Source organism: Macrotis lagotis, chromosome X (genome assembly GCF_037893015.1).
Source record: "Macrotis lagotis isolate mMagLag1 chromosome X, bilby.v1.9.chrom.fasta, whole genome shotgun sequence".
In the NCBI taxonomy this organism is placed as follows: Eukaryota; Metazoa; Chordata; class Mammalia; order Peramelemorphia; family Peramelidae; genus Macrotis; species Macrotis lagotis.
In genome coordinates this window covers 700,486,035-700,505,941 of record NC_133666.1, presented here as the reverse complement: position 1 = coordinate 700,505,941, position 19,907 = coordinate 700,486,035, and the positions used below count along the sequence as shown (strand labels likewise).

General features: G+C 47.1%; 2 pseudogenes; one reads left to right on the top strand and one right to left on the bottom strand.

Annotated features, from left to right (window-relative positions):
• The first annotated feature begins 6,300 nt into the window (after positions 1–6,300).
• Positions 6,301–7,103, top strand: LOC141497178 (immunoglobulin lambda variable 4-69-like; annotated as a pseudogene).
• A 191-nt stretch (positions 7,104–7,294) lies between these two features.
• Positions 7,295–19,374, bottom strand: LOC141499649 (ribosomal RNA-processing protein 8 pseudogene; annotated as a pseudogene).
• Positions 19,375–19,907: the final 533 nt, after the last annotated feature.

Below are 19,907 nucleotides of genomic sequence, written 5' to 3'. Positions count from 1 at the left end.
CAGGATTCTGACGTCACCACAGCTGGGCGAGTCTTTGGTTCTTTCTCTGCCTTCATCACCCTGATTCTGTTTCTACCTCTGTTTCTTTGTGTCTGTCTGTCTCTGTACAGAAAACTAAATGATGAGCTTCAGGTCAAAGTTAGAGGAAGAGAAATGGACCATCACCCAGTTCTTCTGTTTCCTGCCCCAGCATATCTTCTCCTTCAAGAGGGAGGCAGATGGGAAGGAATGAGGAGAGTTCTGGACGTGCTCTGAGGAGGGAGATGGAGAGTGTAGTGGGGAGCAGGCTCCCTGCCAGGCCATCCCCCCAAGCTCTCTAGGCCTGTCCCTGCTCACTCCCCTTTGGACCATTCTCCCCCAACTTGTACCTCTTGTGACCCAGCCTCACTCCACCCTTTTCAGCACCGTCTGCATTGGCCCTCTCACATCTGTACTCACTGATGCTGGTGGGGGAGGGGGGGATCCTCCTTGGCCCCATTGGCACCCCCAGGCCCTCCCTCTGTCTCCCTTCCTCAGTAACCTCTCCTCCTCTGAACTATATTCATCATTCTATCTACATTCTAGAGGTAAGTTACAGTTCACCTCCCTGACTGTGGACATCAAATCCTGTTTCTGACCCTCACTCACTCCGTGTCTGACCTTGGGTTGGTCTTTGGAAACCAATTCTCTGCCCTGGAAATGTGGGATTGAACCTTGGTGGTCTCTGAGATCCCTACAGGTCAACCAACCACACCACAAGGTCATCTGGTCACCGGACTGAAACAGTGTGTATTCAGGAGCCTCTTAGGGGCCTGAGCAGGTGTTTGGAAAGACTATCCTGGTCATCTGGGCAGGAAGAAGAGCTGGAAAAGGTGCTCTATTAATGGTCTGCTTCACCACCCTAAGCCTGGCCTACTAACCATAGCAAAGATCAGTTCTGAAGGAACACAAAATGCACATACACATACAATGGACAAGATCATGCCATTCTTACTAAGCTTGAAAAATAATCACAAAATTCATCTGGAGCAGGAAAGGGCAACAACAGCAAGGGAACCTGATGCAAAAAAATGTAAAGGAAGGTTGCCCAGCTCTACCAGATCTCAAACTGTACTAAAAAGCTGGGGTCACCAAAACTACCTGGTCCTCATTAAGAAATAGAGTCATGGATCAGTGGATCAGGAAAGGTTCAAAATTACCTGCAGGAAATGAGTACAGCAAAGATCTACCTGACAAAACCAAAGCCATCAGCCTCTGGGGTAAGTACTCACAATTTGACCAAAATTGTTGGGAAAATGGGAAATTAGTATGGCAAAAACTGGGCCTAGATCTTCATCTCACTCCCTCTACTAAAATAAGGTCAAAATGGAACAGGGTTTAGAAATTGAGACTGACACTATAGATGCATCAATCGACAAAGAAATACTCTATCACATCTATAGAAAGGGGATGAATTTATGACCAAACAAAAATTGGATCATATTATAAACCACAAAATGAATGATTTCAACTATATTAAATGCAAAAGTTTTTGCACTAATAAAATCAGTGCTGCCAACATTACAAGTAAAGAAGAAAGCTGGGAAACAGTCCTGACAAACAGGAGTTCAGATAAAGGTCTCATTTCTAAATATAGAGAGAACTGCATCAAATTTATGAGTCACAAGTCATTCCCCCGTTGATAAATGATCAAAGGATATGAACAGTTTCAAATGAAGAAATTAAATTTATATACAGTCATAGGAAAAATGCTCCACATCACTATGGATCACATAAATGCAAATTTCCACAGTGAGATATCGCCTCACACCTATTAGATTACCCACGAAGAGAAAAAGGGAGGATGATCAATGTTGCAGAGTCTATGGGAAGATTGGGACACTGATGCATTGCTGGTGGAGTTGTGAATTGGCCCAACCTTTCTGGAAGGCCATACAGAACCATGTCCTAAAAGCCATAAAACTGGTGATATCATTTATCCAGCAATTCCAGTTCCAGGTCTATAGCAAAAAAAAAACTGTTAAAAAATACATGTTCCAAAATATTCATAGCAGCCCCTTTTGTAGTGGCAAAGAATTGGAATTTGAGGGGTTGCCCACCCATTGGGGAATGGCTAAGCAGGTTATGGACTGCTATGAAATACTATAGCTCTATAAGAAATCATAAATGGTCGCACTAGAGAATGACTTGCAGGATCTGATGCTGAGAGAAGGGAGTAGAACCAAGAGAACAATGTGCACACCAACAAGAAGAATGTGAGACGAGCAATCTTGACAGAATCAGATCCTCCCAGCAGTCCAGAGAGCTAGGACAAAGGAATTAAACTGACTAGACCATGGACTATATCATCCCTATCCAGAGGAAGAAAAAGAAAACAAAACAAAACAAAAGAAACACACACACACACACACAACACACAAACAAACACAAACAACCCTTCAGAATGTGATGAACACCTTGTAAAAATTACATATTATACATCGCTTTCCCTTAATCCTAAATTCTCTTTTTTGTAAAATACCAACCTGTAAACATTTTTATCAAAATGTGTATGTACAGTGTTTGCCACTGAGGGCAATGTGTGGAAATGGAGGGTGGAAGGAAATTTTGTAACTTAAAATTATATATGTGCATTTGGAAAAAAAATAAAAATATTCTTTAAAAGTGTTAAGGAAGGAAATTAAATCTTCTTAAGAAGTCCCATAGGCAACAGAGTCCTGCTCTGACTATAGGGTCCTGATGTTTTCTCAGAGGCTGCAGTGTATGTGAGGCTTGCTGTTGGAAGGTGCTGATGTAGGACTGGCCCAGAGCAGGCAGTGATGGCATGGGCAGCCAGGTGTTTGCAGAGGGGGCTTGGCCCAGCTGTGTCTGTGGCTGCTCTGTGTCATGTGGCCACTCATGGGGGACATCTCAGCTGGTCTTGTATACCGATGCCCCACCTCCATCTCCTGAAGTAGGACCCCTCCTCATGGGACCTGTGACCCCAGAGTGAGGGGCATGGTGTGGCACAGGTTTGCATTCATCCTCCACCCACATCAAGGGGTTTCAGGGAGAGGATAAGAGGAACCTGGCAGAGCAAACAAAGAAAATCAAAACAAAATGAAACAAAAGGACAGAATTTCAATCATCACCATGTTAACTTCCAAAAATTTCTCTTATGGTTTCCCTTCCAGTCTCATTGTTTTTTTTCCTTTTCTCTTATCCTAATTGTGTCTGACATAATTCCATATTAAGTATGAAGCAAAAGAGGAATTAGTATAAAGGGGGGAAAAACTATGAGAAAGAAAGGACAAATGTAATAGAAGGTGTTTTTTAAAGTGAACATGGTGTCCTTTGCTGTGCATTCAGGATCCAGTCATTTGCCTGAATGAGGATGGTATTTTCTTTGAAAACACGCTCAAGAGTTTCCAGGATCATTGAACTGCCAATAGGACCTGCATCCATCACAGCTGATCATCTCACAAAGGCTCCAGAACATTCAGATACCATAATGTGCTCAGTCACTCCTCAGTTGACGGGGATTCCCTTAGTTTCCCGAGGTTTTTTTTTTAGATTTTGCAAGGCAATGGGGTTAAGTGGCTTGCACAAGGCCTCACAGCTAGGAAATTATTAAGAGTCTGAGGCCAGATTTGAACTCAGCTACTCCTGACTCCAAGGCCAGTCCTCTATCCACTTGACCACCTAGCCACCCCATTCCCTCAATTTCCAATATTTTGCCACTGCAAAAGACCCCAGAAACATTCTTAAGGGGAGAGATATTTTGGGAGAAATGACCCAGCTTCCCCAGCACAACAGCAGGAGCCAGTTACCAACTATCAGCAAAAGACAACCCCGAGGAGCAACAGCCTCTCCCACACCAGGAGTCCTGGATCTGCCTCAGTCCTCACAGCCATCATCCCTGGAAGTCACTCTCGGGAAGGAGGGTTAACCATCCTCAGGAACTGCCATCCACTTCCCGATGAAACAACCTATTTGAAGATGCTGACTACCCTGGGGGGAAAGAGGAGGCAGCAGGTGCCACACAAGTCAGTTGTAAGACCCTGAGTTTCGAAACCTGTGAACTTTTGCCTGAATGCCTGAAATACCCTGAATGTCGAAGCCTATGAACTTTTGCCTAAATTACGCCCCTTAGTCTCTGCTTGGGCAGCTTGCTGAGTTTCTGCCTGATCAGCTTCTGGAGAATCTGCCTGGGCAGCTCTTGTACCATGCAGCAGGGGGGCTTCTCCGAGGACCTGCATCCAATAAGAACATGCCGCACCATCTCAAGACAGTCTGCAGGCAGATGCTTGAAACTCCCCTATCCAACCATATATAAGGTCTCCCCACTTCACTCGGGGTTCCAGCATCCTAGCCCTGTCCTTGGACAGAACCCTAGCTCAAGCTAGTTTAACAAACCCTTGCTATTGCATCTCCATCGTGTCGAGTGCCTCTGTTCCTTAATTGGGGATTTTTCTTGGACCTTAACAAGGTCATTAACACCACCTGGACCACCCTCTTCCCTCAGATCAAGAGGACCATGGTCCAACATCTTGAACCGGAAACCTAGAGGGATCCTGATGCTCCCAGGCCAGTGTCCCTAGTCATGGAGCTGAGCGATCACTTTTTGGAGATGAAGCTTGGCAACTACAAGGCCTCTACTCGCTACTTTGGAAAACCCAGAAAAGAAAAGTCTTGTCCCAAGGGTCTTTAGCTCTGTTAAAAGACTCTAACCCCAAAGTGACATAATTTGATCAGCGCATCTTCTGGTGAAGAAGAAGAATGAGCAACTCCTTTGCTGCCTGAGGTACACAGGACCTTTCCCTTTGACCCGCAACTGAAAGCTTCCAGAATGGGAGCTCCTTGAGAACAGAGGCCAGCTTTTCATCTGGATGGCCAGTCCTCACCCTGGTTCTACCACAGAGATCACTTCGAAATGGAATTTTATGCATTCATTTCCTGCGGTTGATATATTTTGCAGTAATAGAGGTGGGAAAGGTAAAGACGTCTTTATCAGAATCTGACAGCCAAATTCTCTTTTCATAACACATATTCCTTCAGTCACTTTGAAGGCCCCCTTACCTGCAGAGACTGATGGAGGGTTGGCCAGGTGGTGCAGTGGACTCCAGGTGACCCTGGAGTCAGGAGTTCCTGAGTTCAAATCTGGCCTCAAACACTTAATAATTGCCTAGCTGTGTGGCCATGGACAAGTTGCTGAACCCCATTGCCTTGCAAAATCTAAAGAAAACCGAAAAAAACACTGATGGAGACATGACCTCTATGTCTACACTGATGATATCATGTCATTTGAAAAACTCTGAAGGACCCAGAGGAAACAAAGAAGTACCTCTGGGATGGCTGTATCCAAAGACCCCTGCAGAACAGAAGACAGCTCCAGTTACTTCACGAATTATTCAACGTGCTGGGGACATAACCAAACCAGCAGATGTCCTCAGTGGGGCATAAGGGATTAAGGAGGAATGAGACAGAGGAACAAAAAAGCCAAGGCTTTGGATAAACTATTGGCAGGAAAGAAAAAATCAACCATGGAGGACTTGATCCCTTTTAAATACTTGCACTAAGTCTGTCCTCTATTAGAATCAGTATCTCCTTTTGTCCCATGGGCAGATGCCAGCCTGGAGGACTGGTGGGCAGCAAGCAGGGGACTTGTCTGACTTTCGGTCAGCTGAGGGTTGCTTACAAAGCTGGAGTGTATGTGAGGCCTTTGGTCAGTATGGGGAGGTGTAGGATTGGTGGAGAGCAGGCAGAGAGGGTATAGGCAGCCTGTTGGTCTCAGGGGGCTCAGCACAGCTGTGTCTGTAGCGGCTCTGAGCCCTGTGATCACTCATGGGGGACATCTCCCCTGCTTCTGGTCCTGGCCTCATGACCCCTGGCCAAAGACCACAGGTTCTCCGTAGCCCAACTTGACTGCTCTTCATGAGAACCAACACAGCCCCTGCCGGGGCAGGCAGATGGGAGCAGGGTCTCCTGCATCAGACCCATCCAGAAGTCTGAAGGCTCAGCTGAAGCTCTCCTTGATGAGAGCCTCCTCAGAAGCCCCTTGGGAAGGGGGAGATGTGCTGGGTCAGGGGGCATAAGAACTGGGATCCCGGGCTTTTCTGTCACTCTAAGTTTGACCTCAAGCTCATCAAGCAATTTTCTGTTCAGAGACAGACACAGATGTTGATATACAACATCCGACCTTCATACCATGAAATATGTCCCTTCTCCATGGGACCTCTGACCCCAGAGGGAGGAGCAAGGTGTGGTTAAGAGAAAGCTGTGGTTAATAAAACACGGGTTCAGACAGAGATTTGCATTCAGCCCCCACCCACAGCAAGGGGTTTCAGGGACAGGATAAGAGGGACCTGGCAGAGCCCAGGCCCAGCTGTATGCTCTTTGGGGAGCAGAGTTCTTGGGCCCCTGCACCATGGCCTGGCCTCTTGTCTGCCTCCTCCTGCTCGCTGTCTGCTCAGGTCAGGGCTGCCTCGGACCCCTCCTCATCACTCCTCCTCCCTCCCTGCCCCCTCTCCTCTCTCCAAGCACCTTTCTCCTCTTCTCATTCCAGGACATTCATGAGTGTCTGTGTTTCTAGGTTCCTTCTCCCAATCTGGAGTGACTCAGTCTCCTGACATGTCTGTGTCCCTGGGAGCCACAGCCAAACTCACCTGCTCTCTCAGCAGTCAGCACAGTGGTTATACTATTGCTTGGTACCAGCAGAGCCCAGGAAAGGCCCTCGGTATATCATGTATGTCAGCAGCAGTGGAGGTGTAGGCAAGGGTGATGGGATCCCTGACCGCTTCTCTGGCTCCGGCTCTGGCACCAGTCGCTACTTGTCCATCAGCAACGTCCAGCCTGAGGATGAAGCCGATTACTACTGTGCGGCAGGTGGTAACACAGTGATGCATTCAGTGAGGAAGTTGGACAAAAACCTCCCCTGCCAGCCCAGGCCTAGCTCCCAATCTGGCCCCGGGCTCCTGACTTCCCCAACCCCAAGCTGCCAGGGCAGGGTCAAGGCTTTCTCTGTTTCTGTCTCTCTCTTCACCCTGACTCTGTTTCTCCGCGGTGTCTGTCTGTTGGTCTGTCTCTGTACAAAAAATTCCTTGATGAGCTTCAGCTCATACTTAGAGTGACAGAATGGCCTGGATCCCAGTTCTTATGCCCCCTGACCCAGCACATCTCCCCCTTCCCAAGGGGCTTGTGAGGAGACTCCCATCAGGGAGAGCTTCAGCTGAGCCTTCAGACTTCGGGAGGTGCCTGGTGGAGAAGGAGACCCTGCTCCCATCTGGCTTCCCAGGTGGAGATTCTGCTACTTCTCCTGAAAATCAGTCATGTTGGCCTAAGGAGACCCTGCGGACACTGGCCAGGGCTCATGAGGCCAAGACCAGAAACAGTCTGAAGGGGAAGCAGAGACATTAGGAAGGAAGTGTGAACCAAGAAGATACAGACCGTCCTTGTACAGGGCAGGCTCCTCCACTAGCCCTGATTAGGGTCTCCTTAGGTCAGCCTGAACCTCACAGATGGAACCACTAACCCACAGATTGAGAGAACTTTTTTTTAGGTTTTTGCAAGGCAAATGGGGTTAAGTGGCTTGCCCAAGGCCACAAGGCTAGGTAATTATTACATGTCGGAGAGCAGATTTGAACCCAGGTACTCCTGACTCCAGGGCCGGTGCATTATCCACTAGGCCACCTAGCCACCCCTTAACCCATGTATTGAAAAGGAGACCAGATCTGTGCCAGGCCTTGCCAACCAGGCAGAGGGACAACACACCCACCACCAGGCCCAGTTGAGTTGGCATTCAAGGCTCTTGAACTCAGTCTCTTCGGTGTCAGCACCACAGGCTCAACTCAGCACTAAAAACTCAACTCCCTATAGGTAAAATCTTCCCTGTTGAGACACAGAAGTGGCACTTTGGAAAGAGCTGCAGTCATCAAGGCCTCAGTGGAAAGTCTCCACTGAGACTTGGCAAGTCAGGTAGGCTTTGTCAGGATTTGTCTCTTCCTATGTAAATCAGGCATGATCATGGCCCCTTCCTCCTGCTGACAATGAGTCCGACTGTGGCTGATCAGACCAACATGAACTTGGAATGCTCTACCACAGGTCAGGCACAAAAAGCCCACGTGAACACCTGGGATACGTTGTGTGTCACATTTCTTTTGAGATGCTTCAGTTCTGCCTGACTCATGAAGTGCGCTCCCCTGTGAAGTGATCCTGTCTTTCTGGAGAGCATTGTGGAATTATGGCCAAAGGGTAAGAAAAATGTGCAAACCCTTTGATCCAGCAATACCTGTACTGGGTTTATGCCCTGACGAAATCATGTAAAAGAGTGAAAACAAAAATATTCATAGCAACCTTGTTTGTGGAGGCAAGGAATTGGAAATAGAGTAAATGCCCATAAATTGGAGAATTACTGAACAAAATGGTTGCGTATGTGATGCAACTCTATTGTTCTATTAGAAACCAAGAGGGAAGGGATTTCAGAGAAGCCTAGAAAGTCTTGGATGAACTGATAGTGAGTGAGATGGGCAGAACCAGAACAACACTGGACACCCTAACAGCAACATGGGATTGATGATCAACCTTGATGAACTTCCTCATTCCATCAGTGCCACAATCAGGGACAATGTTAGGGTACCTGTGATGGAGAATACCTGTATACAACGCTGTATACAAAGAATGAACTGGGGAGTTTAAACAAAGACCAGAGTCTATTGCCTTCAATTTTTTTAAAAAAAGTTTTCTTATGTTCTACATAATTTTTCTACCTCTAATGTTTTATTTTACATCAAGGATATGATTTTTCTCTCAACACATTCAAATTTGATGAATATAGCATGGAAACAATGTAAAGATTATCAGACTGCCTTCTGTGGTAAGGGGAAGGGAGGTTGGGGGAAAATTTTAAAATTCAAAACTTTCTGAAAAATGCAAGGTAGAAACTACTATTGTATATAATTGGAAAACAAAATATGTAAAAAATAGAGTGCAGTGCCCTCACTGAAGGGCATGCCACCCTGGGCAGTCCTGTGCCAGTGTCTCCCATGCTATACAATCAGTCCTAAAGTTCTTCAGTGAGACCTTCAGGGTGACCTGCTATCGCATCTTCTGACCCCCTTTGAGCATTTCTCTGTGCGAGTTCCCCATAAAATACTGTTTTGGTTAAGGGGACGTCAGGCATTCTGACAATGGAGATTTACAAGGCAGGGGATCCCCTGCTCAAACAAAAACTGACTGAAGGGTTGGAAAAGGCAAGAGGAGATTGTCCCCCAGTCATCCACATGCATATTGAGAAGGTACATGACTCCCCCTCTTCCCACTCCCCTTCCCTCAGGGGATAACAGTCCAGTGACCATGAGCATAGGTGAGTAAAGAGTAATGAAGCAGCAGAACCAAAACCAACATCTGTCTGAAAATAAAGCAAGTCTTTGGCTGAGAGACAACCAAGCTTTCAGGGCTTGGACACTTTACACACATGTATTAAGACTGTGCCCTCAGGAGACAATCCATTCTTTTGTTGCTGGGACAGATGCTAGCATGGGGGGAAAGTGGGCAGTAAACAGGGTTCTTCTCTGATTTGGGGTCTGCTGAGGGTGGCTTCCAAGACTGGGATGTATGTATGGGTGGCCTTTGGTCAGTAGGTGATTGCGTAGGACTGGTTGAGAGCAGGCAGTGAGGGTGTGGATAGCCTGTAGGTCTCTGGGGGCTCAGCAGAGCCGTGTCCATAGCTGCTCTGAGCCCTGTGTTCACTCATGGGGACTTCCCACTGGGGACTGTAGACCAACATCCCCCCTTAGTATCATGAAACCTGTACCTTCTCGATGGGACCTCTGAACCTGGAGGGAGGAGCAAGGGGTGGTTAAGAAAACCCAGGTTAAGACACAGATTCGCATTCACCCCCACCCACAGCAGGGGGCTTCAGGGAGAAGATGACAGCCCTGGCAGTGCCCAGCACCAGCTGTGTGCGCTTTGGGGAGCAGAGCTCTTGGGCTCCTGCACCATGGCCTGGTCTCTTCTCTGCCTCCTCCTGCTCCCTGTCTGCTCAGGTCAGGGCTGCTCAGACCCTCCTTGTACATCCTCCTCCCTCCCGGACCTCTCTCCTCTGGGGAGGATCTCCAAGTACCTTCTTCTCTTCTCATTCCAAGACATTGATGAGTGTCTATATTTCTAGGTTCCTTCTCCCAGCCTGTGCTGACTCAGTCTCCCTCCATGTCTGTGTCCCTGGAGTCACAGCCAGACACACCCGCATGCTCAGCAGTCAGCAAAGCTGGCATACTGTTGGTTGGCACCAGCAGAGCCCAGGAAAAACTCCTTCATAATTCCTGTATGTCAACTACAGCAGAGGTGGCAGCCAGGGCAATGCGATGCCTGCTCGGTTCTCTGCTTCCAGCTCTGAGGCCGATCACTACTTGTCCATCGGCAACATCCAGCCCGAGGATGACGATGATTACTCCTGTGGGTGCTATTATAGTAGTGGTGGTGTCGACGCTTGGCACACCGATCCATTCATGGAGGAAGCTGCACATAAACCTCCCCTGCGAGTCCAGGCCGAGCTTCCCATCTGTCCCCAGGATCCTGGCTGCTCCATAGCTGGCAGGGCAGGGTGAAGTCTTAGGTTCTGTGTCCGTCTTAATCTCCCTGACTCTGTTTCTACCTGTGTTTCTTTGTGTCTGACTGTCTCTATACAGAAAACTACATGATGAGCTTCAGGTCATAGTCAGAGGAAGAGAAATGGACCATCACCCAGTCCTTCTGTTTCCTGCCCCAGCACATCTGCTCCTTCCAGAGAGAGGCAGAAGGGAAGGAATGAGGAGAGTCCTGGACATGCTCTGAGGAAGGAGATGGACAGTGTAGTGGGGAGCAGGCTCTCTGCCAGGCCATCCCCCCAAGTTCTCTAGGCCTGTCCCTCCTCACTCCCGTCTGGACCATTCTCCCCCATCTTGTACCTCATGTGACCCAGCCTCGCTCCACCCTTTTCAGCACCGGCTGCATTGGCCCTCTCACATCTGTACTCACGGATGTTGGTGGGGAAGGGGGGATCCTCCTTGGCCCCAGTGGCGCTTTCAGGCCCTCCCTCTGTGTGGGGGTCCAGCCTCCGCAGGGTCGTCGGAACCTGACAGGAGGGATAGAGTCGGAGAAATGAATTGAGTCCACAAGGGGGCAAAGGGAGGAGCAGGTTGACTGACTGTCAGCTGCTTGGATTTATTTTTATACTTTCAGAATCATGTATGTTTCAGTCAAGCTGAGATCATTTCCTTGGTTAGAAGAGTGGACAATTTTCATCAACGATCATATAGTTCATATGGTAACAAGTTTTAATCATGTGATTACAAGTTTAAGTAATAATCATATAGTTAACTGATTTCCCATCCCCACTTGGACCACAATGACCTCAACCTCTCTGTTACCTTATTTATTACTACATAGTATAATTGTGAATTCATTTAAAGTTATTCATTAGGCAATTCTTTAATGGAAAATGTTTTTTATTTTTTGTGTTTGTAATATTTTTAGATACACTTCCTTAACAGTCTGTAGTGAGGGTCTTTAATGAGTGCCCACCCATCCGTTACCTCTTACAATAAACAATTTTTCTTTCTGGCCTTCTTGGTAGAAGCCACAGTTTCTGTGACTATTTTATTCTTTCCCCTGCAACTAAGGTTGCTGGAGTTCACATATCGGTCAGCTGTACTAACTATTTTCTCACCATCTTTTTCATATATTCCTGTATATGGTAAAGGAGGAAACTATTAATTTCCTGGAATTCTGTCTGACCCATCTTGTATCTGTTTTCCCTGTATATATTGTGGCATCTCCTTGGAATTCCCAGTGCGGAGTTTTCCAGAGATTTCATAATGTTGAAGCCTTTTGTGTGCCTCAGGGAGAGGCAGTCCTGTTAAATTTAGGCAGAGTTTACAATCTGTTTTATTCAAGGAATTTTTCTGAAATCCTTCCTTTATACTCACTCCAGTGTTAGGGTGAATAAATATTATAATCTATAATAAACCTATAAATATTGGTATGCATGAAATCCCTATATATATTGAAGAAGGAAATGTTGTTCCATTAGGCAGTGTGACTGCCTTGAGTCTTCTTTTCGTGGTACATGAATGTAATAGCTATGCACTCTTTTCCTTAGAAAGGGGATACAAGGATATGAATGCTAGTAGGCTATCTGAAGCACTAAATACAATAAAAGGGTTTTCCTCAATTATTCCTTTGCTAGAAAGGGAGATACATTCAGAAAAGACTGATATAAAAGCAGGAGTCGGTAAGCTTCTTTTCACAGCATCTGCAGCATTCTTAGATTCTGTCTCTCCTACTAATACAATATCTTTTGATATATAACTTTCAGTACAACTCTGACTGGACCTAATGCCAGTATTCTCCAAGGTCCAGGTTAGGGACCTTCCTGCCCACTTAGACCAGAATGGGACCTCTTATCTCACCCAGGCAGCCTCTGAATTCAGCCTGAGTCTTCATCTGTGACCTGGTACAGCTGGTTCTCTCAAGGGACCCTCATTGCTGAGTTGTTCTGATGCCTCAGGCAGGGTGGAGGCAGAAAGGAGTAGGACTGAGTCATCGGCGTTGATACAGACACCTCAAAGTCAGCCCTCGAAGGGAACCCTGAGCCTTGCGAGGTCCTGTCTTGTTGAAGTTTCACAGGTAGAAGTAGCTGTTGGTCAGATCGTTGGAGACAAGGTGGAAAGTCCAACTGGGCTGAGGCTCCCAAGAAAGCCTTCATATCCGGCTGGCTACCTCCGCTACTTTCAACAGGCCTCCTGGTTTCAGTACTCGATTGGACTCCTTCAAGAAGTCACTCGGGTTTGTTCCCATCAGTGAAAGGCAGAAAACAGCAAGTTCCACAGACTCATCCTTAAGGGGCACCTGGGCCATGTCACAGACGGTAACACGAGGGTCAAGTGCAGCCTGGTCAAAGCAGCGAGCAGTGTTTCGAACACTAGAGGCAAGAGGACAGTCTCCACGCCCAAAATCTGCCACAATCAGAGAAGCTGGCCGCTGCTTCGACTCTTTCACCATCTGGTCCGCAGGCTTCAAGGGCCATCGCTTTATGTGGTTCTGAAAGCCACGATGATAGAGCTCAAAGGCCTCAGGATCCTCCTGGAAGATGTGGCTCGTGGCACCGCTGGTCACAGAGTAAAGCTGTTCATTGAGGAAGCACAAAGGAGCTCCCTCAAGTCGCTGCTTCATCGTTGCCCGAAGCATCCCACCTCGGTCCAGAGACAGCCCCGGCCCTTCTGCTTTCACATCTGGCTCACATTCCCCTAGCAGCCCTGGGGACGTCTTCTCCTTAGGAGCTGCAACACTCTGTGCCTTTGGGGGCAGAAACTTATTCTTCTGTCTCCGTTTGTTTTTCTGGTGGTTTCTCCATTGTTTCCGACTTATCCTTGGCTCCGTATTATTCCCATCTTCCACTGAACCCAGGGTGGTCCTGAGAACTGGGCCATTCTGGGAATACACAGGGGCCAGATCATCATTCTTTTGGGCTCCAGAACCTTTGCTTTCTTCTTTTTTCAGTTTTTATTCCTTGAGCTGATATGTTTGAATTTTCTTCCATAAGTAGAGCCTGTTTGAGGGTCCACTTCTTTTTTCTCTTCTCATCAAAGTCAGAATCGGAGTTGGAGTCATCGTTGCCCTGGTTAGGAAGCTGGCAAGGCAATGCCTCAGGCTGCGGTGCCCGTAATGTAGCTGGGAGACCCTGAAGGCTGAGGCCCGGCAATGCTGGGGGGTCGGGGCTAGGCCCACGCCGGCCCCCGAGGACGAGCCGCTGCAGTCTGGGGGGCTGGGGGGCGCTTTCCCCTTCTCACTTGCACTTTCTCCTCTGACTGGAATCTTCTACAAAGTCACGGTCACGGGAGTGTGTGTGTGCGGCCACGCGTGTGGCTTCCGCCGTCTCAGGGGCGGGGAGGGGGGAGATCTGGAACTCAGAGCTTTGGATAAAAATAAAGGGAGGCGGAAGCCGGGGTCCCAGGGGAGGGGAGGGGGTCCCTCCGAACACCCCGGCCTGTGGCTGCGGGAGCCTGCCTTGGGTCTTCTTGCTGCGACTGTGTCAAACAGCTTAGAGACCCTGGCTCCCAACCCCTCTGCCTCCATGTCACGGTAACCTCTCCTCCTCTGAGCTCCATTCATCATTCTATCCACATTCTAGAAGTGACTTTCAGTTCACCTGCCTGACTGTGGACATGAAATCCTGGTTTTGACCCTCACTCACTCCCTGCCTGGCTTTGGGTTGGTCTCTGAAAAACAATTCTCTGCCCTAGAATTTTGTGGTTGAACCTTGGTGGCCTCTGAGATCCCTACAGGTCAACCAATACACCACAAGGTCATCTTGTCACTGGACTAAAACAGCAGTGGATTCAGGAGCCATAGGGGGCCCGAGCAGCTGTTGGGATGGACTATCCTGGTCATCTGGGCATGAGGCAGGGGCTGGAAAAGGTGCCCTAATAGCGACCTGCTTCACCCACCCTAAGCCTGGCCTGTTAACCATGGCGAAGAGTGATTCTGAAGAAACACAAACACACACACATACACAGACAATGAACAAGATGATGCCTCTCTTACTAACCTTGAAAAATAGTCACAAAATTCATCTGGTGCAAGAAAAGTGCAAGAATAAAAAGGGAAACTGATGGAAAGAAATTTAAAGGAAGGTGGCCCAGCTCTACCAGATCTCAAACTATACTAAAAAGCTGGGGTCACCAAAACTGCCTGGTCCTGGTTAAGAAATAGAGTCATGGATAACTGGATCAGGAAAGGTTCAAAATTACATGCAGGGAAGGACTCCAGCAATGTTCTAACTGACAAACCCAAAGACATCAGCCTCTGGGGTAAGAACTCACTATTTGACCAAAATTGTGGGGAAAAAAGGGAAACTAGCTTGGCAAAAGCTGGGCCTAGACCCTCATCTCACTACCTGTACTAAAATAAGGTCAAAATGGAAAAGGGTTTAGAAATTAAGACTGACACTATACATGCATCAATTGACCAATAAATACTCTATCACATCTATGGAAAGGGGATGAATTTATGACCAAACAAGAATTGGATCATATTATAAACCACAAAATGAATGATTTCAACTATATTAAATGCAAAAGTTTTTGCACTAATAAAATCAATGCTGCCAACATTAGAAGTAAAGAAGAAAGCTGGGAAACAGTCCTCACAAACAGGAGTTCAGATAAAGGTCTCATTTCTAAATATAGAGAGAACTGCATCAAATTTATGAGTCACAAGTCATTCCCCCATTGATAAATGATCAAAGGATATGAACAGTTTCAAATGAAGAAATTAAATTTATATACAATCATAGCAATAAGGCTCCACATCACTATGGATCACAGAAATGCATATTACAACACTGAGATATCACCTCACACCTATTAGATTAACCAAGAAGAGAAAAAGTGAGGATGATCAATGTTGCAGAGTCTGTGGGAAGATTGGGACACTGATGCATTGCTGGTGGAGTTGTGAATTGGCCCAAGCTTTCTGGAGAGCCATACAGAACCATGTCCTAAAAGCCATAAAACTGGTGATATCATTTATCCGGCAATTCCAATTCCAGGTCTATAGCAAAAAAAAAAAACTGTTAAAAAATACATGTTCCAAAATATTCATAGCAGCCCCTTTTGTAGCGGCAAATAATTGGACATTGAGGGGTTGCCCATCCATTGGGGAATGGCTAAGCAGGTTATGGACTGCTATGAAATACTATAGCTCTATAAGAAATCATAAATGGTCGCACTAGAGAATGACTTGCAGGATCTGATGCTGAGGGAAGGGAGTAGAACCAAGAGAACAATGTGCACACCAACAAGAAGAATGTGAGAGGAGCAATCTTGATGGACGCAGCTCCTCCCAGCAGTCCAGAGAGCTAGGACAAAGGAATTAAACTGACTAGACCATGGACTATATCATCCCTATCCAGAGGAAGAAAAAGAAAACAAAAGAAAACAAAAGAAACACATACAAACACACAAACAAACAGACACAAACAACCCTTCAGAATGTGATGAACACCTTGTAAAAATTACATATTATACATCGCTTCCCCTTAATCCTAAATTCTCTTTTATGTAAAATACCAACCTGTAAACATTTTTATCAAAATGTGTATGTACAGTGTTTGCCACTGAGGGCAATGTGTGGAAATGGAGGGTGGAAGTAAATTTTGTAACTTAAAATTATATATGTGCATTTGGAAAAAAAATAAAAATATTCTTTAAAAGTGTTAAGGAAGGAAATTAAATCTTCTTAAGAAGTCCCATAGGCAATGGAGTCCTGCTCTGACTATAGGGTCCTGATGTTTTCTCAGAGGCTGCAGTGTATGTGAGGCTTGCTGTTGGAAGGTGGTGATGTAGGACTGGCCCAGAGCACTCAATGATGGCATGGGCAGCCAGGTGTTTGCAGAGGGGGCACAGCCCAGCTGTGTCTGTGGCTGCTCTGTGTCATGTGGTCACTTATGGGGGACATCTCAGCTGGTCTTGTATACCGATGCCCCACCTCCATCTCCTGAAGTAGGACCCCTCCTCATGGGACCTGTGACCCCAGAGTGAGGGGCATCGTGTGGCACAGGTTTGCATTCATCCTCCACCCACATCAAGGGGTTTCAGGGAGAGGATAAGAGGGACCTGGCAGAGCAAACAAAGAAAATCAAAACAAAATGAAACAAAAGGACAGAATTTCAATCATCACCATGTTAACTTCCAAAAATTTCTCTTATGGCTTCCCTTCCAGTCTCATTGTTTTTTTTCCTTTTCTCTTATCCTAATTGTGTCTGACATAATTCCATATTAAGTATGAAGCAAAAGAGGAATTAGAATAAAGGGGGAAAAAACTATGAGAAAGAAAGGAAAAATGTAATAGAAGGTGTTTTTTAAAGTGAACATGGTGTCCTTTGCTGTGCATTCAGGATCCAGTCATTTCCCTGAATGAGGATGGTATTTTCTTTGAAAACACGCTCAAGAGTTTCCAGGATCATTGAACTGCTAATAGGACCTGCATCCATCACAGCTGATCATCTCACAAAGGCTCCAGAACATTCAGATACCATAATGTGCTCAGTCACTCCTCAGTTGACGGGGATTCCCTCAGTTTCCTGGGGTTTTTTTTAGATTTTGCAAGGCAATGGGGTTAAGTGGCTTGCACAAGGCCACACAGCTAGGTAATTATTAAGTGTCTGAGGCCAGATTTGAACTCAGCTACTCCTGACTCCAAGGCCAGTCCTCTATCCACTGCACCACCTAGCCACCCCATTCCCTCAATTTCCAATATTTTGCCACTGCAAAAGACCCCAGAAACATTCTTAAGGGGAGAGATATTTTTGGAGAAATGACCCAGCTTCCCCAGCACAACAGCAGGAGCCAGTTACCAACTATCAGCAAAAGACAACCCCGAGGAGCAACAGCCTCTCCCACACCAGGAGTCCTGGATCTGCCTCAGTCCTCACAGCCATCATCCCTGGAAGTCACTCTCTGGAAGGAGGGTTAACCATCCTCAGGAACTGCCATCCACTTCCCGATGAGACAACCTATTTGAAGATGCTGACTACCCTGGGGGGAAAGAGGAGGCAGCAGGTGCCACACAAGTCAGTTGTAAGACCCTGAGTTTCGAAACCTGTGAACTTTTGCCTGAATGCCTGAAATACCCTGAATGTCGAAGCCTAGGAACTTTTGCCTAAATTATGCCCCTTAGTCTCTGCTTGGTCAGCTTGCTGAGTTTCTGTCTGATCAGCTTCTGGAGAATCTGCTTGGGCAGCTCTTGTACCATGCAGCAGGGGGGCTTCTCCTAATACCTGCATCCAATACGAATATGCTATACCATCTCAAGGCAGTCTGCAGGCAGATGCTTGAAACTCCCCTATCCAACCATATATAAGGTCTCCCCACTTCACTTGGGGTTCCAGGATCCTAGCCCTGGCCTTGGACAGAACCCTAGCTCAAGCTCGTTTAACAATCCCTTGCTATTGCATCTCCATCATGTCGAGTGCCTCTGTTCCTTAATTGGGGATTTTTCTTGGACCTTAACAAGGTCATTAACACCACCTGGACCACCCTCTTCCCTCAGATCAAGAGGGCCATGGTCCAACATCTTGAACCGGAAACCTAGAAGGATCCTGATGCTCCCAGGCCAGTGTCCCTAGTCATGGAACTGAGCGATCACTTTTTGGAGATGAAGCTTGGCAACTACAAGGCCTCTACTCGCTACTTTGGAAAACCCAGAAAAGAAAAGTCTTGTCCCAAGGGTCTTTAGCTCTGTTAAATGACTCTAACCCCAAAGTGACATAATTTGATCAGTGCATCTTCTGGTGAAGAAGAAGAATGAGCAACTCCTTTGCTGCCTGAGGTACACAGGACCTTTCCCTTTGAGCCGCAACTGAAAGCTTCCAGAATGGGAGCTCCTTGAGAACACAGGCCAGCTTTTCATCTGGATGGCCAGTCCTCACCCTTTTTCTACCACAGAGATCACTTCGAAATGGAATTTTATGCATTCATTTCCTGTAGTTGATATATTTTGCAGTAATAGAGGTGGGAAAGGTAAAGATGTCTTTATCAGAATCTGACAGCCCAATTCTCTTTTCATAACACATATTCCTTCAGTCACTTTGAAGGCCCCCTTACCTGCAAAGACTGATGGAGGGTTGGCCAAGTGGTGCAGTGGACTCCAGGTGACCCTGGAGTCAGGAGTTCCTGAGTTCAAATCTGGCCTCAAACACTTAATAATTGCCTAGCTGTGTGGCCATGGACAAGTTGCTGAACCCCATTGCCTTGCAAAATCTAAAGAAAACCGAAAAAACACTTATGGAGACATGACCTCTATGTCTGCACTGATGATATCATGTCATTTGAAAAACTCTGAAGGACCCAGAGGAAACATAGAAGTACCTCTGGCATGCCTGTATCCAAAGACCCCTTCAGAACACAAGACAGCTCCAGTTACTTCACGAATTATTCAAAGTGCTGGGGACATAACCAAACCAGCAGATATCCTCAGTGGGGCATAAGTGATTAAGGAGGAATGAAACAGAGGAACAAAAAAGCCAAGGCTTTGGATAAACTATTGGCAGGAAAGAAAAAATCAACCATGGAGGACTTGATCCCTTTTAAATACGTGCACTAAGTCTGTCCTCTCTAGAATCCATATCTCCATTTTGTCCCATGGGCAGATGCCAGCCTGGAGGACGGGAGGGCAGCAAGCAGGGGTCTTGTCTGACTTTGGGTCAGCTGAGGGTTGCTTACAAAGCTGGAGTGTATGTGAGGCCTTTGGTCAGTACGGGGAGGTGTAGGACTGGTGGAGAGCAGGCAGAGAGGGTATGGGCAGCCTGTTGGTCTCAGGGGGCTCAGCACAGCTGTGTCCGTAGAGGCTCTGAGCCCTGTGATCACTCATGGGGGACATCTCCCCTGTTCCTGGTCCTGGCCTCATGAGCTCTGGCCAGTGTCCACAGGGTCTCCTTAGGCCAACATGACTGCTCTTCATGAGAACCAACAGAGCCCCCACCGGGGCAGGCAGATGGGAGCAGGGTCTCCTGCATCAGTCCCATCCGGAAGTCTGAAGGCTCAGCTGAAGCTCTCCCTGATGGGAGCCTCCTCAGAAGCCCCTTGGGAAGGGGGAGATGTGCTGGGTCAGGGGGCATAAGAACTGGGATCCCGGGCCATTTTGTCCCTCTAAGTTTGACCTGAAGTTCATCAAGCAATTTTCTGTTCAGAGACAGACACACAGACAGACACAGATGTTGATATACAACATCCCACCTTCCTACCATGAAATATGTCCCTTCTCCATGGGACCTCTGACACCAGAGGGAGGAGCAAGGCGTGGTTAAGAAAACGTGGGTTCAAACACAGAGTTGTAATCAGCCCCCTCCCACAGCAAGGGGCTTCAGGGACAGGATAAGAGGGACGTGGTAGAGCCCAGGCCCAGCTGTATGG